The sequence below is a fragment of the Kogia breviceps genome, chromosome 3 (assembly GCF_026419965.1).
Source record: "Kogia breviceps isolate mKogBre1 chromosome 3, mKogBre1 haplotype 1, whole genome shotgun sequence".
Taxonomy (NCBI): domain Eukaryota; kingdom Metazoa; phylum Chordata; class Mammalia; order Artiodactyla; family Physeteridae; genus Kogia; species Kogia breviceps.
Window position 1 is genome coordinate 41,134,025 of NC_081312.1, and position 9,760 is coordinate 41,143,784.

At 44.5% G+C, this 9,760-nt stretch overlaps 1 long non-coding RNA gene across 1 annotated transcript; it reads left to right on the top strand.

The window, feature by feature from the left end:
* The first annotated feature begins 653 nt into the window (after positions 1–653).
* LOC136793920 (uncharacterized) lies at positions 654–7,307 on the top strand. The gene is made up of 3 exons (XR_010840004.1): positions 654–711; positions 2,840–2,868; positions 7,263–7,307. It is a non-coding gene; the product is annotated as an uncharacterized lncRNA (long non-coding RNA).
* Positions 7,308–9,760: the final 2,453 nt, after the last annotated feature.

Below are 9,760 nucleotides of genomic sequence, written 5' to 3' on the forward strand. Positions count from 1 at the left end.
GGGCGGCTGGGCTTGTGAGCCATGGCCGCTGAGCCTGCGCGTCCGGAAGCTTGTGCTCCGCAACGGGAGAGGCCACAGCAGTGAGAGGCCCGCTTCCCGCAAAAAAAAAAAAAAAAAAAAAAAGACTTTCAAAAAGAGTTCTTACTTTTACAATGCACTGTGATGCTACATAAATAAATAAATAAATAAATAAATAATCACCATGGTTTCCTTTCTTTAAAAGAAATAATGTATAGGTATTTCAATTTTCACCATCAAATGCCACAGCTTATGAGATAGTTCAAAATGCAATGCAAATGACTTTCACAAATGCTCCTTTGAAATGGAAAGAATGGGAGTTGATCACATTTCCTACTGAGGCAGGATTCCCAATGCTCTATTAATGATAGAAGACCTATTTGTTTCTCTAACTGTAAAACACACATGCAGAGTACAAGAATATGGAAGTGTTATAAACCATGTACAGTCACTGAACAACAATGGGGAATATTTATTGAGGGCGTGCCATGTGCCTGGCACTGTTCTGAGTACTTCACGTATAAGAACTTCTCTCATTTAATCATAAGAACCTGATGAAGTTGGTACTATTATCATCATCTCCATTTTACAGATGAGGAAACCGAGGCGTATGCAAGAGAAGTGTTCCAGGTCACAATTCTCTGAGACCCAGACTGCTAACTACTGTGAAGCCCCACATCCCAGAAAGCGCAGGTATGGTGACCAATGTTATTGCCAAGTGCTGGCCTGGAGTGGACCTTTGCCCAGAGTGGTAACCAGTCAGTGCTGGCAGAGCAGGAAGAACTCATTCCATCCTGCTCCTCTTTCTAGACACGTGAGACTCAGAAAGGTGGAGTGAAGGAGCTGGGGCTTCATCTCCTGCTTTCCTCTTGGCCACTCTTTGCTCTGCACCGTACTTCTCTCTGCTTTTTACGAATGTGCTGATTTTATTGGCAGCTACTCTAACAGCTGTGGCTTTGGCAAAGCTAATGGAAGGGGAGCTTTACTATGAAGTCAAAGTTGCAAACTAAGGGTTTCCTAAGTTCAAGTCCCCTATGTCAGGCATTAGTTATCACAGCAGGATCGTCACAACATGACTAAATGGCTGCCAGACCTTCTGTTTTGGAGAGTAAGATTGCATCATCAGTTTCTCTGTCCTGGATATTATTGTATTTAAGATGAGTCAAATAGTTTCCTAAGATGGTCTAAAGCATCTGATTGGCTGTACCACAATTTGGTCATTTTGTTCATCTGAACATGGCTTAGACCAAAAAAATATATCCTGCCCAATAGTTATTTCTCTCCTCTTTACCATGTGACACAGAAAGTTTCTGGAGGGTGGAGCTAAGCCACCCTCCATTCCTGCATTCAGTTAATAAGTACTGATGACATGTCTGTTGAACATCAGGCAAGGACTGTCTTTTTACAGTTATGATCCCCACTTTCACAGGGTTAAATCTTCCAGGGGAGAGAGACAATCAAACCGGCAAGTACTATAAAGTGTAATCATAAGAAAGGAAAGTGGAAGGGTTTATGTGAGACCTGAGGAAGGGCATCCAATTCAGAAGTGGGGGCCAGGGGTCGATGAAGTCTTCTCTGAGGAAAGACCTGAGACCTGAAGGAAGAATAAGAATTACTCAGAGTGAATGGCCTGAGGAAGGAGGGAGAAAGGTAAGACAGGTAGAGGGAATAGCATGGGAAAGGCTCTGAGGTGAGAGAGAGAATGGCACACCCATGGACCTGGAAGGAGTCCCGAGAGCTATTTGTATTCACTGATTTACATGAAAAAGATTTTATCTTTGTCCAGCTGGGGTTTGGAAACATACAGCCATAATCAAAACCAAGTTACAGGAAACGCTTGCAGGAAATGTGGTAGGAGTCCCCTCTGTTTGTATCACGTTCTGTGAGAGGTGGGGCTCTGTGTGCCCAGGAAGGACCATAACACTTTAGGGCTCAAGCAGCCTCCAGCTGAGTGCAGCTTAGGCACATTCTTCTCACTCTCCCTGAGTGATGACTAGCATCTCTTGCCTTAGGTGCAGCCTCTGTCAGTCTCAGAGCGGCCACAGCCTGGTCTGCTGGCCAAGGAGGGTTTCCTGCTCTGTGCACATCTGGGCAGTGGTGACAGCAGTGATTGGAGTGAGAATAAGGTAACAGGTAGCACTTCTGTGGAAATCTAGAGGCTGGAGGCAACAGAGTCCTGGCTCAGGTGGCAAGAGAAAGAGGGTATCACTCAGTTCATGTTATTTGGGAGCTCAAGAGCTTGCTGTGAGACCCCCCAAATGGGCAAAAGTAAAAGTAGATTCTCCTCTCTTTATGAGAATAATGGAATAGGGTCATAGCACATCTTCAGCCCTGCTGGCACCCTGCTGCTAGCAGTGGCACCATGGGTAGATGCCAGCCTACAGGGAAACCTCCATGGATTTGTTGGATCCTAAGACTGAGCTGTATTTGACTGCCAGAAGCAGCAAGGGGCCAATGGGACGACTTTGTGGATACCTGTAAGGACCCTGGGATTCTTAGAGGGGACTATGTAAAAGAAGGGTTTTCTATGACCAAGTAGGGAGAAAGGGTCTTGGAGCCACTGAAATTTGGGCACAAATGGGTTTACATCCCTCCTCACCAGCTGGGGAAGGCAGAGATGTGAGTCACATCCAGAAGCCACCACCAGCATGGCTAAACATGATAAACTCTTGGAGATTAGAGGTGGTGTGTGGTTGAATCCTCTGTAGTAATTATTACATGTCTTCCACAAAATTACGTTTTATAAATATTTGACAATTTAATGACTGACTGCATGTCTTTCTGTTTGATCTTTCTGGAACGAAAACCTCGAACCACGAAGGCTTGAGAATTATGGTGACACTGAATGAGGTATGAATACCCCTGGGCATGTGCTTGGAGGGAAACTCGCTGGGACATTAATTTCTCTTAAATATTTTTTGGACAAAAACTAAACATTTGAACTGATCTGGTAAGTAATTTAAAACATTTGATTAGAACAGGCATGGCTATATTAAGGAATAGCATGTTAAAAAACACATTGAATCTATTCATACTGTATAAGTGATATGTGAAAGTAAATATAAAACAAAGGTAAAACAAGTGAAAAGAGACAAAACAAGTGATTTCAAATATCAGACTTACACTAGGACACTTAGAATCTTCGCCTCCACTCCCTCCTCCTGGGGTCTGCATTTTCACTGCCTTTGGCCAATAGAGATACTTGAGTGGAAAAGTCTGAAAAAGCACTGGTGGAGCAGGGAAGAGGACTCAGGAGATACAAGTTCTAACTTTCTACTTTAATCATCATCATCATTCATCTTCTCCTTATTAATAGTAATAGTAGCAGCAAGAAAAACAACAGCTAGTTTCATCAAATGCTTACTAAGTGCTAAATACTTTTAATTTAAGCTCCAGTTCTACACACACACATACATCTTTTGAGGTGTATACTATCAATGTGTCATTTTATCAATTTACCAATGGGAAACTGATGCACAAACAGCTGAAGTTACATAAGGACTATGGGATGGAGCTGACTCAAATCCCTGCAGTCTGGCTTCAGACTCCACTTGAGCAATAGGACCTTAAGATGCTGACGAGCTCTGCTGCCCCCTGCTGGGGAAATAGGCTGTTTGTCTTAAGCCAAAGCAATCAGCTTTGGACTGCACCATTGGGGTAGCGGGCAAGAAAACTCAGCCTTAATGGCATGCTTTATACTGGCGATGTCCAATGATCCCATTAGTATTTTCTTGCGGAAAGTGTGAATGTAATACAGTCAGAAGTAGGGTAGAAGCGGCAGGTGATGCGGTCAGAAGTGTCCCCAATGCCCGTGAGCCCCTAGGAGAGATGACCTGGTGGCCGAGTCCCTTGAGAACTCACACTTGCTCAATCTGCAACTGTAGCAACGTGCTCTGCTTCTCTGTTAGACCTGGCTGGGCACCCCCTCACCCCGGTTAACGTCTCCTAGGTTTCCTCACCTCCCGTTCAGTCATCCCTCAGCATGCGAGGTCGTCTGAGGCTCTCTTCTTTTCTTCTGTTCTTAACATTTATTTATTTATTCATTTATTTATCTTTGGCTGTGTTGGGTCTTCATTGCTGTGCACACGGGCTTTCTCTAGTTGCGGCGAGTTGGGGCTACTCTTCGTTGCCGTGCGTGGGCTTCTCCTTGCGGTGGTTTCTCTTTGTTGAGGAGCACGGGCCCTAGGCGCGTGGGCTTTAGTGTGGCTCGTGGGCTCTAGAGCGCAGGCTCAGTAGTTGTGGCGCAGGGGCTTAGTTGCTCCGTGGCATGGGGGATCCTCCTGGACCAGGGCTCGAACCCGGGTGCCCTGCATTGGCAGGCAGATTCTCAACTACTGCGCCACCAGGGAAGTCCCGGTGGCTCTCTTCAGTCTGGAAACCCGACACAATACCAGTTTGGTGTAGGTCCTTGGGCAAATCACTTCTTTCTGGGTCTCAGGTTTCTCTTCAGTAAGTAAGGCAGTTGTATTTTCAAGCCAGTGTGCTACTGCCCCACTGAGGGCAGTCGGAATGTGCATATGTTCAGGGAAGGGGGCAGGTTTATTGTCACAAAGACATAGAGGGAGTTCACTGGCATTTAGCACCAGGAACCAGCCATGCTAAACATCCTGCTAAGGCCATTAGTACCCCTGAGGAACACTGCATGATTCAGAGTCTATATGATTGTTTCTTCTTACAAAAATGTAAGTAAATCCATTTTAAGTTTTGAAGTTCCGTTAAATTAGCTTCTTTAGAGTTGAATGTTTAAATGTTCAAGGGAAGTGAAAAATAGCTCATGATTTATACAAAACTTTCCAAACAGGCATTTAAATACTGGGTGATTTCTAAAGGAAACAGCTTTTCTGTGACTGGAGGATTTCTGGCATGTTTCTAATGCCTTCAAGCTCTAAAGATCTAAAACCATGATCACATTAAACACAGATGTCCTGTGAGCCGGAAAGTGTTCTGCTGATAGAATTGTATGGCATAGTTTCCTTGAGTTGTGGGAAAAAATTTTTTTCTCAAGCCATGCGTACCTGATTTTATTTATCTGCTAGTGAAGACGGATGGAATGTTTGGCAGACTCAGACTGGGGCAGACTATGTTAAGGGCCCTTTCTGCAGGGCCAGCTGCAGTTGCCTTTTTTGGTCTTCCTGGATCATCTGTGAACCTATGACTTAACTTTTAGGCATTCCTTATTGCCTGTGTTATTTTTGTCATATCTGGGTACCATGTGCATTATAATTATCTTAATATTTTTCATCAACTCACTTTTTAAAATCTTGTTTGCCTCCTAAGTATTTTCTGTGAAATTATGGTTTAATAGGTGATTTATATTTTTCAAGTATACTTTAAAATATATGCATAACTATTAAAATTTTTTAAAATTCATCCATATATTACCTTATATCATCTTGAATAAGTGTAACCATAACCATAACTGATAGCAATAATAAAGAGGAGTTTTAAAAATCCAGATTCTATATAGAAAACATAGGGATTAAAAGAGAATAAATAAACCCGTGTTTGTAAAATGGGTATGTATAAGTTTATAACAGAGTTGACTTAAGCATGAATGTGAGTGTGTGTGTGTGTGTGTGTGTGTGTGTGTGTGTCTGTGAGTGTGCAGTCAATTACATCTAATATTCATTGTGGCCTGATGTGACATTCTGGTATTAACTTCCAAATACTTCTTAATAAGTGGTGAAATACTCAGCCGGCATCACCGCAAATGAATTACTATTGCTATGGCCAAAAGCAAAGAAATTTGACATGTGAGTTAGTTTATTCTGGCTTTTCTAGGGTGGATATACAATTTCTTTTAGGCTGTGGAAACCACTGAAACAGATCCTGTGACAGAGACAAGGGAATAATTATAATGCTTGGCCATGGACTTGAAGGTGAGGAAGGAGAGAAGTGAGGACATGAGGGGGGTGAGGACAGTTAAACAGGTTTAATAGATTGTGGTCCCAGTGAAGGTGAGTACCAGAGGCCCTGCCTTTTCTATCTGACCTAAGCGTTTTGAGGAATGGAGACATGAAGTCCAAGTTCCTTTAAGCCTCACAATCAAACTCCATTCTATCCACAGACCCACATTACCAGGGAGAGGTTCGCATGTGGCCAAAGACCCCTCCACCAGATAAAGTCATAAGAAGAACTTAGACCTTTCTTCTATGCTTTCAAACATATGGGTTCCTCCATCAGCTATGCCTTCTTCTTCATTACTGAATACAATAATAGCTTCACATGTTCGGAGGACCCTCAGTGAGTCAATTCTCCTTAAGTCAAAAGGAAGGATCCTATTTACAGGAAACTAGTACCAGCTCATTTTCAGGTCGACACTGTCCACAGAGTTTATCAATTTCTCTTGCTTCTTGCAAGCACCAAGGGGACTGGGATTCTCACCTGCTTTGCTCAGAGTTTGAGCACCAGGGTTTAGCACATAGAAGGTTCTTAATAAGCATTTGTTGAATGAATGAATGAACCTTAGCCTTTCCCAGCTTCAGTGAAAAGTGCTGCAAGACAACTGAGAAGAAAATAAGGAAGGCTGGGTCCCTGACATTTGCTGATGGAGAGGCTAGAAGCCCATGAGGGGAAGGGTCAGGAGGCTTTTTCGTGGACTCTGCCACACAGGCCAGAGTGAACCCCATGATATGCACCACGACCCCCTGTGGCCATTCTTGCAGCCCGTTTCAGAGACCTAGAACCTTAGCCTGAGACTGCAGACGCAGTTCCTCTGCCCCTGGTCTGGCAGTTCCCATTGATTTAGAGATAAACGGACTGATGTATACAGTTTGTGTGGCCTTCAATCTTCAGTGGTCTTTGCAGTTTGAAAATTATAGTGATGCCTGGCTATTCAGTGCTCAGACTTCCAAATCCCCTCCCTTTTGCCCTAGGAGCAGTCACAGCTCAGAAACCTAAACTCCATCACCCTGTCTTTCAGGAAGAGTACCCCACTGGTAGTGCTGTCCAATTTCATTTTAGTATTTCAATTAAAGTAATTTTAAAAATTTATCTCCAAGAGCGACTTAACTTTTCTAGCCTTGTAAGATTTTCCCCATTTGAAAAAATTTCTAAACCGTAGGAAAAAAAGTCGTTTGACAGATATCAAAAGGTAGTGTGTGGATGACTTGATTTAGGGTTTGGAAAATAGGTTTACCGCATGGAAATCATGGCCGGGACCCATTTCACACAAAATTAACCCGCAGACATGGTTCGGTGTCATCCTTAGCGTGTGTGTTCCAACCACTTCTCTACCCACACAGGGACTTCTTAAGGTTGACGACGGGAGAGCGCGTCTTAACTCATCAGCGCACACCTACTGGGCGCGGAGCATCGCAGGCCGGGATAAGTACTTGCGCGGTCGTTAACAAGCCCCTGGGAGCCGGCGGCGCGGGATCCACGTGCTCCCCGAGCGTCACGGGGGGCTGGGTGCCAGCAGGTGCGGGGTCAGGTGAAGCCACCGAGAGCCCGCCTGTCCGGCCCGGGAGTTGGATCAGCCGCGGCCCGCCAGGCGTCCGGAGCCCTGCTCGCCGCGGGGCCTGGGCGCGGGCAGGCGGCGAACCCCGCACTCCCCGGGCCTCACGGGCGGGCAGCTGCGCCCACGCTCGCCGCCTCTCTCGCGCACCCCAGAGCGCCAGGGGCCGCCCGGGGGATTTGTCAGTGCACCCTATATAGCCGCAGACAGCTGCCATCTGTTTTGTTTAGTAACAACCCCGCGCCGCTCCCCCTTCCGGTGAATAAGCCCTCCTCGTTTTTAAGCCCGGAAGTTATTTTTTTAAGGACTCGCACTCCCTCTCTCAAGCAGGCTTTGCCCGTTACGCAGCGGCTGAGTCTTAAGCGCCGAATCCACCTTTCTCCCTGCCTCCGTGCTGGGAGCAGGAGGCCAGATTCACTGCTGGCCTGGGCCTATCGGCAGGTGCTTCAATAAAAAAGCTGAGAGAGCTCCTCGCTCCATGGGTTCCGTGAAGAGAAAAATCTGTGATGTGTGCACCATTTTAATGCATCACATTTCAGTTCTGCAAATGCGAAGTGTAAATTGGGTTAGAATATGATTGTGAATCAGACCAGACGTCATAATTAATTTATCACCGTGCTCCAGATACATCAGCTAAAATAATATGAATTTAAAGTAATGGTTCCTCTTGCCCTTGTGTTTGCTGGTGAACTCTTAAAGAATATATCACTGGAGAAATAAAGGAACTAAGATTCCAGTCTCTTCTTGTGTTGTCAAAGCCTGAATGTAATTAAACATTCTCAACCAAGTTTCTTCCACCAACTGAAATTGAATTTGCCCACTGACACTTTATATCAGCCTATGTCCCACTCTCGTTGACACATCCTGAGCTGCTGATAAACATTGGAGATGAACGTTTTCATATTTCAGGCATATTTGAGATGCCTAAAGTTCCGGTCCCCCAACTGACTGATTGTTAGAATTTACTAGGGCATTGTCACTCCAAGTGTGGTCTGGGAAGCAACCGCACAGCGTCACTTTCAAGATCACTAGAAATGCAGAATCTCAGGCCCCACCACAGACCTATGGAATGGGAATCTAAAATTTTAGCAAGACCTCCACATTAAAGTTTGAGAACTGTTCTTTTTTAAAACCACAAATACCTTTGCCCAAACCTCTATATGTGTTTACTAAGCAGCAGAGATGATTCTTTATAAGTTGAGTAGTTAGGTTTGGAGGTCACTGGTCTCTAAGGCCTAAGGTTCAGGTGACTTTTATGCTCGTGACATCAGCCAAATTTTTGAATCAGTAAAACTGTTTAAAAGCTTGGTACAGGTGAGTTTGTTTGGTTGTCTGTGAATTACAGATACAAGAAGGTTTATGAATTATCTGGTAAAATAACAACACATTTATTGCTCCATTAGGGAAGCTCAAAACTGGGAAGGTGGATTTTCTCCTAGTATAACTGGCTCATTCACTCCCAGACTGAGTGTAGGCATGAGAGAATCTTTTACTTGGCCATTAAAGCTGCTCCCTTCCCCCACCCCCTATTCAAATGGTCTGACTTTATATATAACAGTACCTTTCATTCAGAAGAACACAAAAGTCCTTTATGCTGATGCTCAGCACTGTTTAGGGCTGTGTTAGAGGACTAAGTCTAGTTCTGGACTTCACAATAAAAGAGGGATGTGGAGACCTTGGCAAAGTTTCAGAAGAAATTCCTAAAGGTTATTTTTACAATTCAAAGTGAATCTTCAAATTGTGCGGCGTTATCTAGAAAATGGCCATCTGTCCATTGACATAAACAACATGAAATGAGCCTTCACTGCAGCTTGAGAGATTTTCAGTTTTAGAGAAATAAATATTGTAGGAATGCGTTAGAGAAAAGAATGTCTCTGGACTGCAAGTTCTCAACCTTGGTTACACATTGCAATCAGCTGGGGAGGTTTAAAAAAATCCCAAATGCCAATTATGTTGGGATCCTTTGGGCAGGACCCAGGCATCGGTATTTATTAAAGCTCCCCAGGTGATTCTGATGTGCAGCCGAGGATGAAAACAGTGCTTCTCCAACCTGTAGTGTGCATTGGCACCATCTGGGGATTTTGTTAAACTGCAGATTCTGATTCAATAGGTCTGGGCTCAGCCCAGCTCTTCTGCAATTCTAGCAAGTGCTCAGGTAATGTCCAAGCTTGGTCCAGGTGCCAGGCTTTGAGTAGCAAGAGGCTAGAGGCCTTTGAAATTAGACTAAACTCTCTCCCAGGAAGAGTCCATGCTCTTATTTTTAGGCCATCTCAGAGTCCCTATGGC